At 45.8% G+C, this 14083-nt stretch overlaps 1 protein-coding gene across 3 annotated transcripts in view; it reads right to left on the minus strand.

The window, feature by feature from the left end:
* Positions 1 to 14083, minus strand: part of npr3 (natriuretic peptide receptor 3) — a 36191-nt gene that overhangs the window by 20568 nt on the left and 1540 nt on the right. The gene's annotated exons all lie outside the window — the stretch shown is intronic.

A 14083-nucleotide genomic window follows, 5' to 3' on the forward strand; every position in this document is an offset into this window, starting at 1 on the left:
GAAAACCCACGCAGGCACGGGGAGAACATGCAAACTCCACACAGGCGGGGCCGGGATTTGACCCCCAGTCCTCAGAACTGTGAGGCAGATGTGCTAACAAGTCGGTCACCGTGCCACCTCAAACTCAACCATCCCACCCAATTTCTTCAGTTGGGGGGGAAAAAAAAACATCTCTTCTTTCCCGTCAGTTTGCAATTATGGAACCCTTTGCCTTTTAAGGCATTGATGGCCTAAGAAATTTGCTATCATGACAGGCATAAACACATATTATACTGAGAGAGAACAAGAACAATGGATAAGACAAAGATATTGTACAAACAGTATAAAAAATGCCTGTGATAAAAATCTGCAATATAGCAGGACCGCAAAGCAAGAACCCTGAGCCCAGGATTACTGTATCTGTATTTCATGATGATAAATTCCAGGGTCTCATTTTTCCTGGTTTGAGACTCATTGTTTCCATGACATGTGCATCCTGGGACTCACAGTCTCAAGTGTAAAATGATCTGTGCTTACTGTATGTACAATTTACCGCTCGACTCTAAATCAGTCTGGCATGCATTACAATCGCTGACCAATTACAAGCGACGATACCCCCAAGCTGAGGACAATAAAAGACTAGCCAACGACTTGAACACCTTCGATTGCAGATTTGAAAAGGACACTTTCACACTCCACACCCACCCAGCCTCACCACCGACCCCATTACACCTCTGACTTCCCCTCCTGCATTGACCAGCCACGAACAGGAGTTTGAGACGCATCTTCAAACTACAAAAGAGCAACAAAGCGGTCGGCCCAGACCATTCTGCCTCTCCAGCTCGCTCCAGTGTTCACACAGATCTTCAATACATCTCTGGAACTGTGTGAAGTACCATCATGTTTTAAACGCTCCACCATCATCCCAGTCCCCAAGAAAACTGCAAACTGGGGTCTGAAATGACTACAGGCCTGTCGCCTTGACATCTGTGGTCATGGAGTCCTTTGAACGCCTCGTGCTGGACCACCTCAAGAGCGTCACAGGTCCCCTGCTGGACCCCCTGCAGTTTGCCTACCGAGCGAACGGGTCTGCGGATGACGCCTTCAATACCGGACTGCACTTCATCCTCAAACACCTTGACGGCGCGGGGACCTACACGAGGATCCTCTTCGTGGACTTCAGCTCAGCGTTCAACACCATCATCCCCGAACTCCTCTCCTCCAAGCGTCTCCAGGTCAGTGTCTCGCTTGCCATCTGCCAGTGGATTTATAGTTTCCTGACGGGCTGGACACAGCAGGTGAGACTGGGGGACACCACCTCATCTACACGCACCACCAGCACCGGGGCACCCCAAGGTTGTTATCCTCTCTCCGCTGCTCTTCTCTATCTACAGGAATGACTGCACCTCAACGTACCTGGCTGTCAAACTCCTGAAATTTGCAGACGACACCGCAGTCATTGGCCTCATCAAAGACGATGACTAGCCTGTGCATCAGCAGGAAGTCGAGCGGCCGGAGCTGCGGTGTGGCCGACACAACCTGGAGCTGAACACGCTCAAGACTGTAGAGATGATCGTGCACTTCAGGAGGCATCATTCGGCACAGCTGCCCCTCACGCTGTCCAGCTGCCTTGTGTCAACCGTCGAGACCTTCAAGTTCCTAGGAATTACAGTCTCTCAGGACCTGAAGTGGGAGATCAACATCAACTCCATTCTCAAAAAGGCCCAGCAGAAGATGTACAACCCCAATTCCAATGAAGTTGGGACGTTGTGTTAAACATAAATAAAAACAGAATACAATGATTTGCAAATCTTGTTCAACCTATATTTAATTGAATACACTACAAAGACAAGATATTAAATGTTCAAACTGATAAACTTAATTTTTTTTAGCAAATAATCATTAACTTAAACCTTTATGGCTGCAACACGTTCCAAAAAAGCTGGGACAGGGTCATGGTTACCACGGTGTTACGTCACCTTTTCTTTTAACAACATTCAATGTTTGGAACTGATGACACAAATTTTTGAAGGTGGAATTCTTTCCCATTCTTGCTCGATGTACAGCTTCAGCTGTTCAACAGTCCGGGGTCTCCGTTGTCGTATTTTACGCTTCATAATGCGCCACAGATTTTCAATGGGAGACAGGTCTGGACTTCAGGCAGGCTAAGTCTAGTACCCGCGCTCTTTTACGACAAAGCCACGCTGTTGTAACACGTGCAGAATGTGGTTTGGCATTGTCTTGCTGAAATAAGCAGGGGCGTCCATGAAAAAGACGTTGCTTGGATGGAAGCATGTTTCTCCAAAACCTTTACCTTTCAGCATGAATGGTGCCTTCACAGATCTTTAAGTTACCCATGCCATTGGCACCAACACAGGCCCATACCATCACAGGTGCTGGCTTTTGAACTTTACGTCCATAACAGTCCGGATGGTTCTTTTCCTCTTTGGCCCGGAGGACACGACGTCCACAATTTCCAAAAACAATTTGAAAGGTGGACTTGTTGGACCACAGAACACTTTTCCACTTTGCATCAGTCTATCTTAGATGAGCTCGGGCCCAGAGAAGCCGGCGGCATTTCTGGGTTGTTGTTGATATATGGCTTTTGCTACGGTTTCAAGTTGCACTTCCGGATGTAGCGCCAAACCGTATTTACTGACATTGGTTTTCTGAAGTGTTCCTGAGCCCATGTGGTGATATCCTTTACACATCGATGTCGGTTTTTGATGCAGTCCCGCCTGAGGGTTCGAAGGTCACGGGCATTCAATGTTGGTTTCCGGCCTTGCCGCTTCCATGCAGTGATTTCTCCAGATTCTCTGAACCTTTTGATGATATTATGGACCGTAGATGATGAAATCCCTAAATTCCTTGCAATTGTACATTGAGGAACATTGTCCTAAAATTGTATGACTATTTTATCATGCACTTGTTCACAAAGAGGTGAACCTCGTCCCATCTTTGCTTGTGAATGACTGAGCAATTCAGGGAAGATCATTTTCTGCCCAATCATGGCACCCACCTGTTCCCAATGAGCCCGTTACCCTGTGGGATGTTCCAAACAGGTGTTTGTTGAGCATTTCTCAACTTTCTCAACCTTTTTTGCCCCCTGTTCCAGCTTTTTGGGAACATGTTGCAACCATAAAATTCTAAGTTAATGATTATTTGCTAAAAACAATAGTTTATCATTTTGAACATTAAATATCTTGTCTTTGTAGTGTATTCAATTAAATATAGGTTGAACATGATTTGCAAATCATTGTATTCTGTTTTTATTTATGTTTAACACAACCTCCCAACTTCATTGGAATTGGGGTTGTATTTCCTGCAACTTCTGAGGAAGCACGGCCTGCGACAGGATCTGTTGAGGCAGTTCTACACAGCAGTCATCGAATCACTCCTGTGTTCATCCATCACAGTCTGGTTTGGTGCTGCTAAAAAAAAATAAAAAATAAAAAATAAAAAAAGGACAAACTCCGACTGCAACGGACAATCAAAATTGCTGAATAAATTGTCGGTACCCCCCAACCCATCCTTGAGGACTTGCACGCTGCCAGAACTAAGACAAGAGCATACAATATCCTCTTGGATCCTCGACATCCTGGTCACCACTTCTTCAGCTCCTTCCCTCAGGTAGGCACTATCGATCAATACAAAACAAAAATTAGCAGACATTCCAACAGCTTCTTCCCTCTTGCCATCAACTTCTTAAAAAGTTAACTTACAATTCCATTGTAACATGCTTCCAATTTTGTCTTGAGATTGTAGTCACAGCTCTGTCGGGCCAATTACACATTACTCGTGCACTCACTGTAGTCGTCTCTCCACCCCGCACTACTTGCATATCTGTTGTTGAGTGTTCTCTGTCAATTGACTGTCTGTTGTCGTACTCGAGTAGCTCCAGACTACCGGAGACAAATTCCTTGTGTGTTTTTTGGACATCCCTGGCAAATAAATATGATTCTGATTCTGATGTGATATATTTCGAACGAATTAACTTCATATTGAAACTTTTTCATGTTTTCACTATGGTGTTTTTTGAGGAGAATTTTGAGAAACCAGCCACTAAGGCTCACAAGCCAGGGTATTTCTCGTGCCAGTCTTAAGCCCAGGTAAATGGTGAGGGTTGGTGTCAGGAAGGGCATCCAGCATTAAATACTCTCCAAAATTAAATCACCAACTTGACTTCCATACCGGATCGTTTGGGTGCCGAGTGAACGACGACAACAAACAGTGCCGTTGACCTACAGGTTGCTGGTGGAAATTGGTCTGTTGGCGGTCGAAAATGAAGAAAACTATCCTAACCAATCTACCTTTGCTTAGCAGACAGAGAGAAAGAGAGACAAGGAAGGTGCGCTGCAATCACACAAGTAATCACAGTCATTGCCCACCCGTTTATTTGTTAACTACACTGTAAATCTAGATAAGAAGAATATACTTATTCTACTAATTGAACTCAGCTTGTTAAGTAGACCGTGAATCCTGGATAAGTAGAACTGAAACTGGCCATGGATAGCGTAAATTGTAGTATGCGCTGGAACAGCGCGATGGCCATAAAGCGTCTCCACTTTTGAAACCCAATAAATTCTTGAATAAGCGGGGATGAACCACGACTAAGCGTGTTCGGGGTTGGTCCCCCCCCCCATAAAAGGAAAAACCAGAAAGGAAAAATAAATGAAAACGGACATTGGAAATACAGTACTGTGCCTAAGTTTTACACCACTAGCTTTATTTTTAAGAGCCTTTTTCACAGTAGTCGGTATGACTTGTAAAACAAAGTAATAGAGCACAGCGGTTTGACACAAATGAATACACAAAGAGGACTGGTGCGTGAAGGAACAGCCAATGACATTTCACCAACCAATTATATTTCAGTGCATCCTTTCTGGTAACGATCTGGATCGGGGTGCACTATTAATATTTGTTTTTAGCATGTGAGTTAATATTGACCATTATTAACGCTTAATTCGTGGTGGAGGTCTGCGCTCTACATAATGGTATTCTAGCTTTGATTGTCCTTGTGGCATTGCTTAAACAGCAGTGGCCCAAGACATTTGCACAGTACGATATACTGTATTTAACTGACGAGAAGCACATTTTCCCAAAATATGAAATGTAAAAAATGTCGTTCGATATAAATGTTATCTTTGGTGTGTCAGTTGTAAATGAATGAATGAATGAATAATACATACTGTTACATACTTCATACATACGTAGTAAATTGTCGCAGACAAGCCAAGCAATTGAAAACACTCACTCCCTAGCATTAATAAGGAAGATTCAGACTCTGGCTGGAACATTCCTCACAACTCTGTCACTTAAACACACCTCCTGAAATATGCCTTGAGTCAGCGGGACAAACTTCACCTCAGTCCTGCCAGCACTACAGCACCTTTAATTACGCCGAGCTGTCCACACACTGCTCGCCCTGTGTACGCTCTGTAAGATATTCCACAGGCCAATGTTAGCAACCAGCAATATTTCAAAACCTTTAGATTTTCCTTTTACAAGGGGACTAACGCCAGTTAGAAACTGTCAGAGGGCTGCAGATGGTCCACCGATTGACTGTGTGCCCTGTTCGCTAACAACTTGTAACACAAGAGTTTCCTGAGATAAAGGGCTGTTGTACTCATTTATAATATCGTTAGTCCTAAAACAAGGATGTACAGTGTGTTGCTGAATTCCTTATGAACAGGGTACAGAAAAGACATTTAAGCAGTGCAAACCTTTTAAATTATTCCGTCTCAGTTAGTGTTGACCAAATGACTGCTGGATAAGTTGACTGATGCACTTCCTGTTTATCATTACTGTATGCGCAGAATGATATTGCTCTCTTTGCCCTGAGGCACTACCGTTTGATGTTTGGTGTTCACCGTAAAAGTAAGTCCCTGGTTTTACCTCTGCAGGAGCCCAAGGGAGTTCTCTCCAAAGAAAAAGATTTCATACGGACTGTATATTCGATTTTGGAATTTGAACATCAGAAGAGAGAGGGACACTCTGTGTTTGCATCATGCCTTTACATTTAGTTAGAGTTGAACTGTAATTGGAGAGCTTTACTTCATACGCAGGAGTCATAAATTTGACCATCAAATAATTACGATCCAAAGGGCAATGGGAATAGTTGGTTGCACGAATTATTCCGTTTTATATCTAAATTGTGTAAATCATCTCTACCATCTTGAGCGTGTTTTTACGCTCAAGATGTGGACTTGAGGAAACATCCTTCGGAACATCTGCCACTGATGCTGTCCAACTGCAGAGTAAATATTTGTTTGTCTGCCCATTTGTGACAATGTGTCTGTTCCGAGCACACCCGCCCCACTTTTAACGAAACATTGGGTCGAATTAACAAAATAACCACCTCTACGCCGTGTTTGTAGGCTGGTTGAAGTTCTGCAGTTCCTTTAACAAGACAATCCATCTAAGTTCTCGACGTAGGTGTGGGGGTATTTGTGTTTGTCGATGTCATGCACCACACCACTACATTGATTGACAAGTGTACTGTAACTTGGCAGCTTGGTACTACATGCTGCCTCTATGTGTAAAAATACAATCGAATCCTAATAGCTGCTCACTTCATGGGTGGGTGAGGGGACATGAGGGGCTTTCCCACCGCAGGAACCTTTGCGGCAACGTCCCTAGCTACCCTGGTAGCTTGAGATCCCCGTGTCCCCACCGAAAAAAACTACCAGGGTACGAAAGGTTCCCCCTGGATTATTTAGTTCCTCCTGGCAGGTCAGGTCTTCCTAGAGCTACCAGGAACTCTGAGGGGGCGGGCTGTGCTGACAAACGTTGATTGCTTGACAGACCTCTGTAGGCATTTACTGTTTCATTCACAGAGCCGGCATTGCTGGATGCAGCGCTATGCAAGCCTCCAAATGAGAGGACTAAAATGCATTGAAAAGCCAAATTTCGAATCACCGATCAACCGTGGCGGCAGCGGCGCCATGGGCTCGCGCCAAGCTCTGCTGCCACCCCAGCAGTAAGGTCCACACCGCTGGCCTACTCGGAGGTCCGAGCCCAAGCAGGCGTACATGAGAGAAACTTTTTTCAATAGATTAATACATGTAGAAGCCTGCAGATGACGGTAGATGTGATTTCGTGTTCTCAAATTTGAACTATGTGAGGCTTCAGGCTCACGTCCTGCTCAGCTCATAAAAAAAAACAACATCTTTTGTCATCTGGAGGCTTCTGTTGCACGATCTATTTAGGTATGTCATCTCAATAAATTACAATCAATATATTCTAATTGGCTGGCACGGTTGACGACTGGTTAGCACATCCGCCACACAGTTCTGGGGACCGGCGTTCAAATCCTGGTCCCGCCTGCGTGGAGTTTGCACGTTCTCCCCGTGCCTGGGTGGGTTTTCACCGGGCACTCCGTTTACCTCCCACATCCCAAAAACGTGAATGGTTGGATGGATAAGCGGTAAAGAAAATGGATGGACGTTAACTACTTTCTGCGAGGGGGGAGGATATCGGTTTTGTTCAAAACCACGATTGGTTTGCACTCACAGTGTTACGTTTTGTTTGAAGCAATGTTCCTTGCAAAACAACTTGGTGTGACTGACTGTGCGGTCTGCTGATTGCTGGTGTGTTTATGTGTTTATGTATGCGTGTCGTGTTTGAGAGACGACTAGTGGAATGTTGGCCACGTGTTTGACGCAAGTCCATTGTTTCTTGATTACAGGAAGATCTGTTGTTCACTGTGGATACAGTATGTATCTGTGTGTGTGTTATTAATTACGTAATGTGTTGTGAGCTGTTGCCGCAGGTGGGGAATAACGTGTGGGAAAATGTTTTCGGAGGGTCGGTGGTTAACGTGGCACGCTGTGATATTGTACAGCAAGAGAAAAGTATTTTGTTTTATGAAGTAGTAAGAATGAGGCCGAAGGACCCGAAAGGGAGTAGCCTCCTGATAACAAGACGCATTCCATTGCGGAAAAAAAAGGATAAAAGGAGGCTACTCAAAGTGTCACAATAGTACAACTCAACGTTCGCACAAAGCCATAATATTGATTGAATGAAATTATTCGTTTGGGATAATTATCAGTGTGCATTCAAAGTTAGATATTTAATCCTTAAAAGGAATGTGATATGCTCCAACCTGATTTTTTTTTGATTTTCCTTTTTACAAGCCAGTCAATGTCGGCAATTTTTGATTTTATTTTTTTCCTCCAGTCATGACTTTGCGCAGCAGTGGGTTTTGATGTCGTGTTGTCTGTTCTCCTAACTAACCAAAACACTGCACATTTCTCTGGCGGAGCAAACTTCAGGGCGATTAGCGAACATCTGAACTGGTGCCCTGCAGTTCTCCCCCACTCTTGGGCTTCGTGATTCATCCAAGCCCTTTTTCGTTGCGACTTCCTCACCGCTCCCTCGTCATTACTCGCCGGCAAGCGGCTGAGTTGATAGCACTCGCTGAGGCCTGCCGCCGACAGAAGGTAAATCTGTCACAATCTACACAGACTCTCGTTATGCCCTCGGAGTGGTTCATTACTCCGGCGCCCTCCTGCGCCATCGCAAACCTGCTCTTCACCAGGACAAGGTTGCTGCTCTCCTCGCCGCCATCCTTCTCCCTTCTGTGATCGCTGTCTGCAAATGTACAGCACACGGCAACATGTTTGACCATCTCTCAAGGGAATGCACGTGCAGATGCCGCAGTCGAGGCTGCATCGCACCGACCTCCTCCAACTTTCCACCTCTCCTCTTCCCTCTACTCTGCTCACTCACTCCTTCCTCACATGCGCCTCTTCTTCTCACTGACTTTCACTGACTGTCTACTCCCACTGAATGCGCTTTTCGGCGACTGCGTATTTTGTGGATGGTGTTTGGATGGGCCCAAATGGTAAGCCTTGTCTCCCTCCTTGTCTGTTTTTTGTTATGCAAAATTGAGACCATGTGTCAAAAGGGGTGTTGATTGCTGCAGTTCGGAGTCAGTGGTTTACAAAGGGCTTTTGCAATCTCGCAGCTGACTTCTCACATTTGCCCGACAACCCCGGCAGACCACGTCCACTCGCTCACGAGGCAGCACATCCGCCACCTACACGATCATTTCAACACGTAATGATGGATTTTGTAGAATTGACACCCTGTGAACGCAAAAAAGATTTATGGAAGACATGTTTTCTAAATGAAGTATTTCCGACAAAACATGCATCTGCATCCATGGTGGCAAAAGCACTATTGACCAAAATTATTCCCAGATGGGGAATCCCTGAAAATCTTTCCTTTGATAAGGGCACTTCTTTTCCTTTGGGCTTGTCCCTTAAGGGGTCACCACAGCGCGTCAGCCTTTTCCATGTAAGCCTATCGCCTGCATCCACCTCATCTAACACCGACTGCCATCATATCTTGCCTCACTACATCAATCAATCTTCTCTTTGGTCTTCTTCCAGCTCTCTTGCCTGGCAGCTCCATCCTCATCATCCTTCTCCCAATATACTCACTATTCCTCCTCTGGATGTGCCCAAACCATCGAAGTCTGCTCCCTCTAACTTTTGTGTCCAAAACATCGAACCTCGGCTGTCCCTCTGATGAGCTCATTTCTAATTTTATCCAACCTGGTCACTCCGAGAGCGAACCTCAACATCTTCATTTCCGCCACCTCCAGATCTGCTTCCTGTTGTCTCTTCAGTGCCACTGTCTCTAATCCGTACATCATGGCTGGCCTCACCACTGTTTTATAAACTTTGCCCTTCATACTTGCAGAGACTCTTCTGTCACATAACACACCTGACACCTTCCTCCACCCGTTCCAACCTGCTTGGACCCGTTTCGTCACTTCCTGGCCACACTCACCATTGCGCTGGACGGTTGACCCCAAGTATTTAAAGTCCTCCACCTTTGCCATCTCTTCTCCCTGTAGCCTCACTCTTCCTCCTCCACTCCTCTCATTCATGCACATATATTGTGTCTTACTTTGGCTAATCTTCATTCCTCTACTTTCCAGTGCACACCTCCATCTTTCTAACTGTTCCTCCAGCTGCTCCCTTCTTTCACTGCAGATCACAATGTCATTTGCAAACATCATGGTCCACGGGAATTCCAGTCTAACCTCATCTGTCAGCTTATCCATCCACACTTCAAACAGGAAGGGGCTCAGGGCTGATCCCTGATGCAGCAACACCTCCACCTGAAACTCCTCTGTCGCACCTACAGCTAACCTCACCGCTGTTCTGCTGCCCTCGTACATGTCCTGTACTATTCCAACATACTTCTCTGTCACACCAGACGTTTGCAGGCAGTACCACAGTTCCTCTCTGGGTACTCTGTCATATGCTTTCTCTAGATCTACAAAGACACAATGTAGCTCCTTTTGACCTTCTCTGTACTTTTCCATCAACATCCTCAAAGCAAATAATGCATCTGTGGTACTCTTTCTAGGCATGAAACCATACTGTTGCTCACAACTACTCACTTCTGTCCTGAGTCTAGCCTCCACTACTGTTTCCCATAACTTCATTGTGTGGCTCATCAACTTTATTCCTCTATAGTTCCCACAGCTCTGCACATCACCCTTGTTCTTAAAAATGGGCACCAGCACACCTTTCCTCAGTTCCTCAGGCATCTTCTCACCCGCTAGAATTCTATTGAACAAGCTGGTCAAAAACTCCACAGCCACCTCTCCTCGATGCTTCCATACCTCCACAGGAATGTCATCAGGACCAACTGCCTTTCCATTTGTCATCCTCTTTAATGCCTTTCTAACTTCCCCCTTACTAATCATGGCCACTTCCTGGTCCACCACACTTGTCTCTTCTACTCTTTCTTCTCTCTCATTTTCCTCATTCATCAACTCCTCGAAGTATTCTTTGCCACCTCGACCTTTGCCCTACATCACATCTCAATGTATTCCTTTCGCCTCTCCTCGGTCCTCTCAGTGTCCCACTTCTTCTTAGCTAACCTTTTTCCTTGTATGATTTCCTGTACTGTGAGGTTCCACCACCAAGTCTCCTTCTCTCCTTTCCTGCCAGAAGATACACCAAGTACTCTCCTGCCTGCCTCTTTGATCACCTTGGCTGCAGTGGTCCAGTCTTCTGGAAGCGCCTCCCGTCCACCGAGAGCCTGTCTCACCTCTTCCCGAAAAGCTGCACAACACTCGTCCTGTCTCAGCTTCCACCACATGGTTCTCTGCTCTGCCTTTGTCTTCCTAATCTTCCTCCCCACCACCAGAGTCCTTCTACACACCACCATCCTATGCTGTCTCGCCACACTCTCCCCTACCACTACCTTACAGTTTGTAACCTCCTTCAGATGACATCTTCTGCACAAGATGTAATCCACCTGTGTGCTTCTATCTCCGCTCTTGTAGGTCACCCTATGTTCCTGCCTCTTCTGGAAAAAAGTGTTCACGACAGCCATTTGCATCCTTGTTGCAAAGTCTACCACCATCTGCCCCTCCAAGTTCCTTTCCTGCATGCCGTACTTACCAATCACATCTTCATCACCCCTATTACCTTCACCAACATGCCCATTACAATCTGGTAAAAAAATAAAATAAACCCTGGCCCTAAACTTCTAGCCTTACTGACTTTCCACCTGATCTCCTGGACACACAATATATCAACCTTTCTCCTAATCATCATGTCAACCAACTCCCGAGATTTTCCTGTCATAGTCCCAACATTCAAAGTCCCCACATTCAGTCCTAGGCTCTGTGCTTTCCTCTTCTCTTTCTGCAGAAGAACCCGCTTTCCACCTCTTCTTCTTTGACTTCAACCCACAGTCGCTGAATTTCCAACGGCGCCCCGCAGGTTGACGGCGCCGGTGGCGGACGTTGTTAACCCGGGCCACGACCGATCCGGTATGGAATTCTTTGGATGAGCGCTCATATTTGTTTGGCAAAGTTTTAAGCCGGATGTCCTTCCTGACGCAGCCCTCTGGATTTATCTGGGCTTGGGACCGGCCTACAGTTTGCACTGGCTTGTGCCCCCCATTCCTCTGATAATGGCACACACTTTGTAATTGAAGTGATGACCCAGCTTCCAGATAGGTTACATTTTTGCCTCAGAACACTTTATAGTTAATACCCTCAATCTGGTGGTGCAGTAGAGAAAGCCAAATTGGATAAATGTTGTGAAGACACTAAATTAAATTGGAATAACCTACGTCGAGAACTTAGTTGTGTTGATGTATATGAGAATGCGTGTGCGTCCTAGGCACAATTTATCTCCCTTTGAGATCCCCTTTGCAGGGCTTCCAAATGTCGGATTGAACCCTCCAGGCTTGCCGACGGACACGCATTTTTGCGAAGACAACATGACCAGGTATTACACATCTTTGCCTAATTTGCTCCACAAGTCTTCTCAGAACTGCCCAGAGGAGCTGACGGACCCCTGCACAACATCAATCCTGGCGACTTCGTGTTGGGCCCTTTCAAGTACTCTTGCGCCTCCTATGGTCTCAACTCCCCCTCCTCCTCCTTCACCTTCTCCAACGGATAGTCAGAAAGCCCGGCCTGACAAAGCTAAATACTGACCGTGACCGGAAAGGAGCATATTGCTGCATAAGTATGTTTCACTTTTGGTATACACTTTTAGATACAATCAGTGCTGGTAACTGATTGCAAGGCGACACTCGGCAAAGGTAGGTCATAAGATGAGCCGAAGGTAGGACCTCCAAGCCGGTCAACTGTTGCGCGCACACTACACGCACTTGAGCACTTTCGACCAGCAACCCGGCAGAAGAAAGACGATGACGACTTCTCCCGGGGGTTTCAAACCCCTCCTCTGCGGTTTAACATTAATTGCCATAATTATTGTGATCAAGATGTGTATTGATGCTCCCACTTTGACAGTTGACACAATTTTGCAACTTACGAGACGTGACAACTGTGACGAGCTTCTTTGGGTACATGCGATCGCCACTACCTCTGCTAATTTCACATCGACAGTATGAATGTTGGGTTTCTTTACGCTCTTCACGTGGCAAGCTCTCAAAATCAAAAAATGTGTTTTTTCATGCCGCATGCCGCTGCAAACCCACATGTGGTGCCTTCCCCACAACCCAATTCGTGCTCACGCTTTCCTCGCACCCTAACTTCTTTTATCAATCCACAGTACCTTCACCAAACCGTTCTTGATTCTAGCTGGTTCACTGGACTCGGTCGGCAGGCTTGGCTATATCGTACTGCACTTGTTTTGTGTGTCCCTCTCCTTGTGCATGGTTGACTCTGCGTTTGTCCAGTATACGCGTGTGGCCCCCATTGACCCTCTAACACTGTCCTCTCCTACCTCCTACCTAACGTTTTCCTCATGTTGACAGTTTAGATGGCATGACTGACCCGGACACGTATTCTTCGGTCTACCTTTTTTGTGAGACTGAATTGCAACCTGCTTATGTAGGATTTTCTTAAACCTGCATTACGGTGTGAAACTCTGGATGTTTTTGTTTTTCCCAGGTTATTTGTTAAACACAGAATTTTATTTCTTTCATCGCAGGGCTAGCTTCGGCCTAAGTCATCGGTCGTTTTGTCGTTCCTGACAAAATATTTCGGGCCTGAATCATCCGCAATAGCAAATCGGGCCGTTAGCAGAGCTGAGTTTTTCCTCTATGCACAGATTAGCATGAGCTAACAGCATTCGTGTCTGATAAGCAGCACTCATTTGATTGCTTGCTAAACCTTTCCACACGGTTGGAGTGGGGGTATATTTGTGTTTGACGATGTGTCCGGCGCGACATGCGCAGTCCACACAGTAATTGGCGCAGCAATTTGGCGACTCGGTTGAGCATCCATGTGGGGAAAAAGTGCAGCCACACCGAATGCCAGTCCCTGTCATCATTTTAACAAAATCCTGACTCGCCATTCGCCCAGCAAGGGCGAGATGAGGGCTGGATTTAGTGCTGGCTTGCAAAACTCTCGAAACAATCTGCACGATAATTGACGATCCTTGAGGTATGTTGCGGACGTACGTGTTATTAAGACTCCTGGGAAGGGTTTGAAATTGTGAAAACATACACAACGTGTCTCTTTTACGTCAAAGCAAACCATCGGAATCGATTTCATCTCCTCTTCAGTGTGAAATAATTCAAATAAAGTGTAAAAGTGTACAAAGGAGTTGTATTGGCATCTCCATAAGCATTCTGTGGTTTGCTGATGCCACCA

The sequence above is a fragment of the Phycodurus eques genome, chromosome 3 (genome assembly GCF_024500275.1).
Source record: "Phycodurus eques isolate BA_2022a chromosome 3, UOR_Pequ_1.1, whole genome shotgun sequence".
Lineage (NCBI taxonomy): Eukaryota > Metazoa > Chordata > Actinopteri > Syngnathiformes > Syngnathidae > Phycodurus > Phycodurus eques.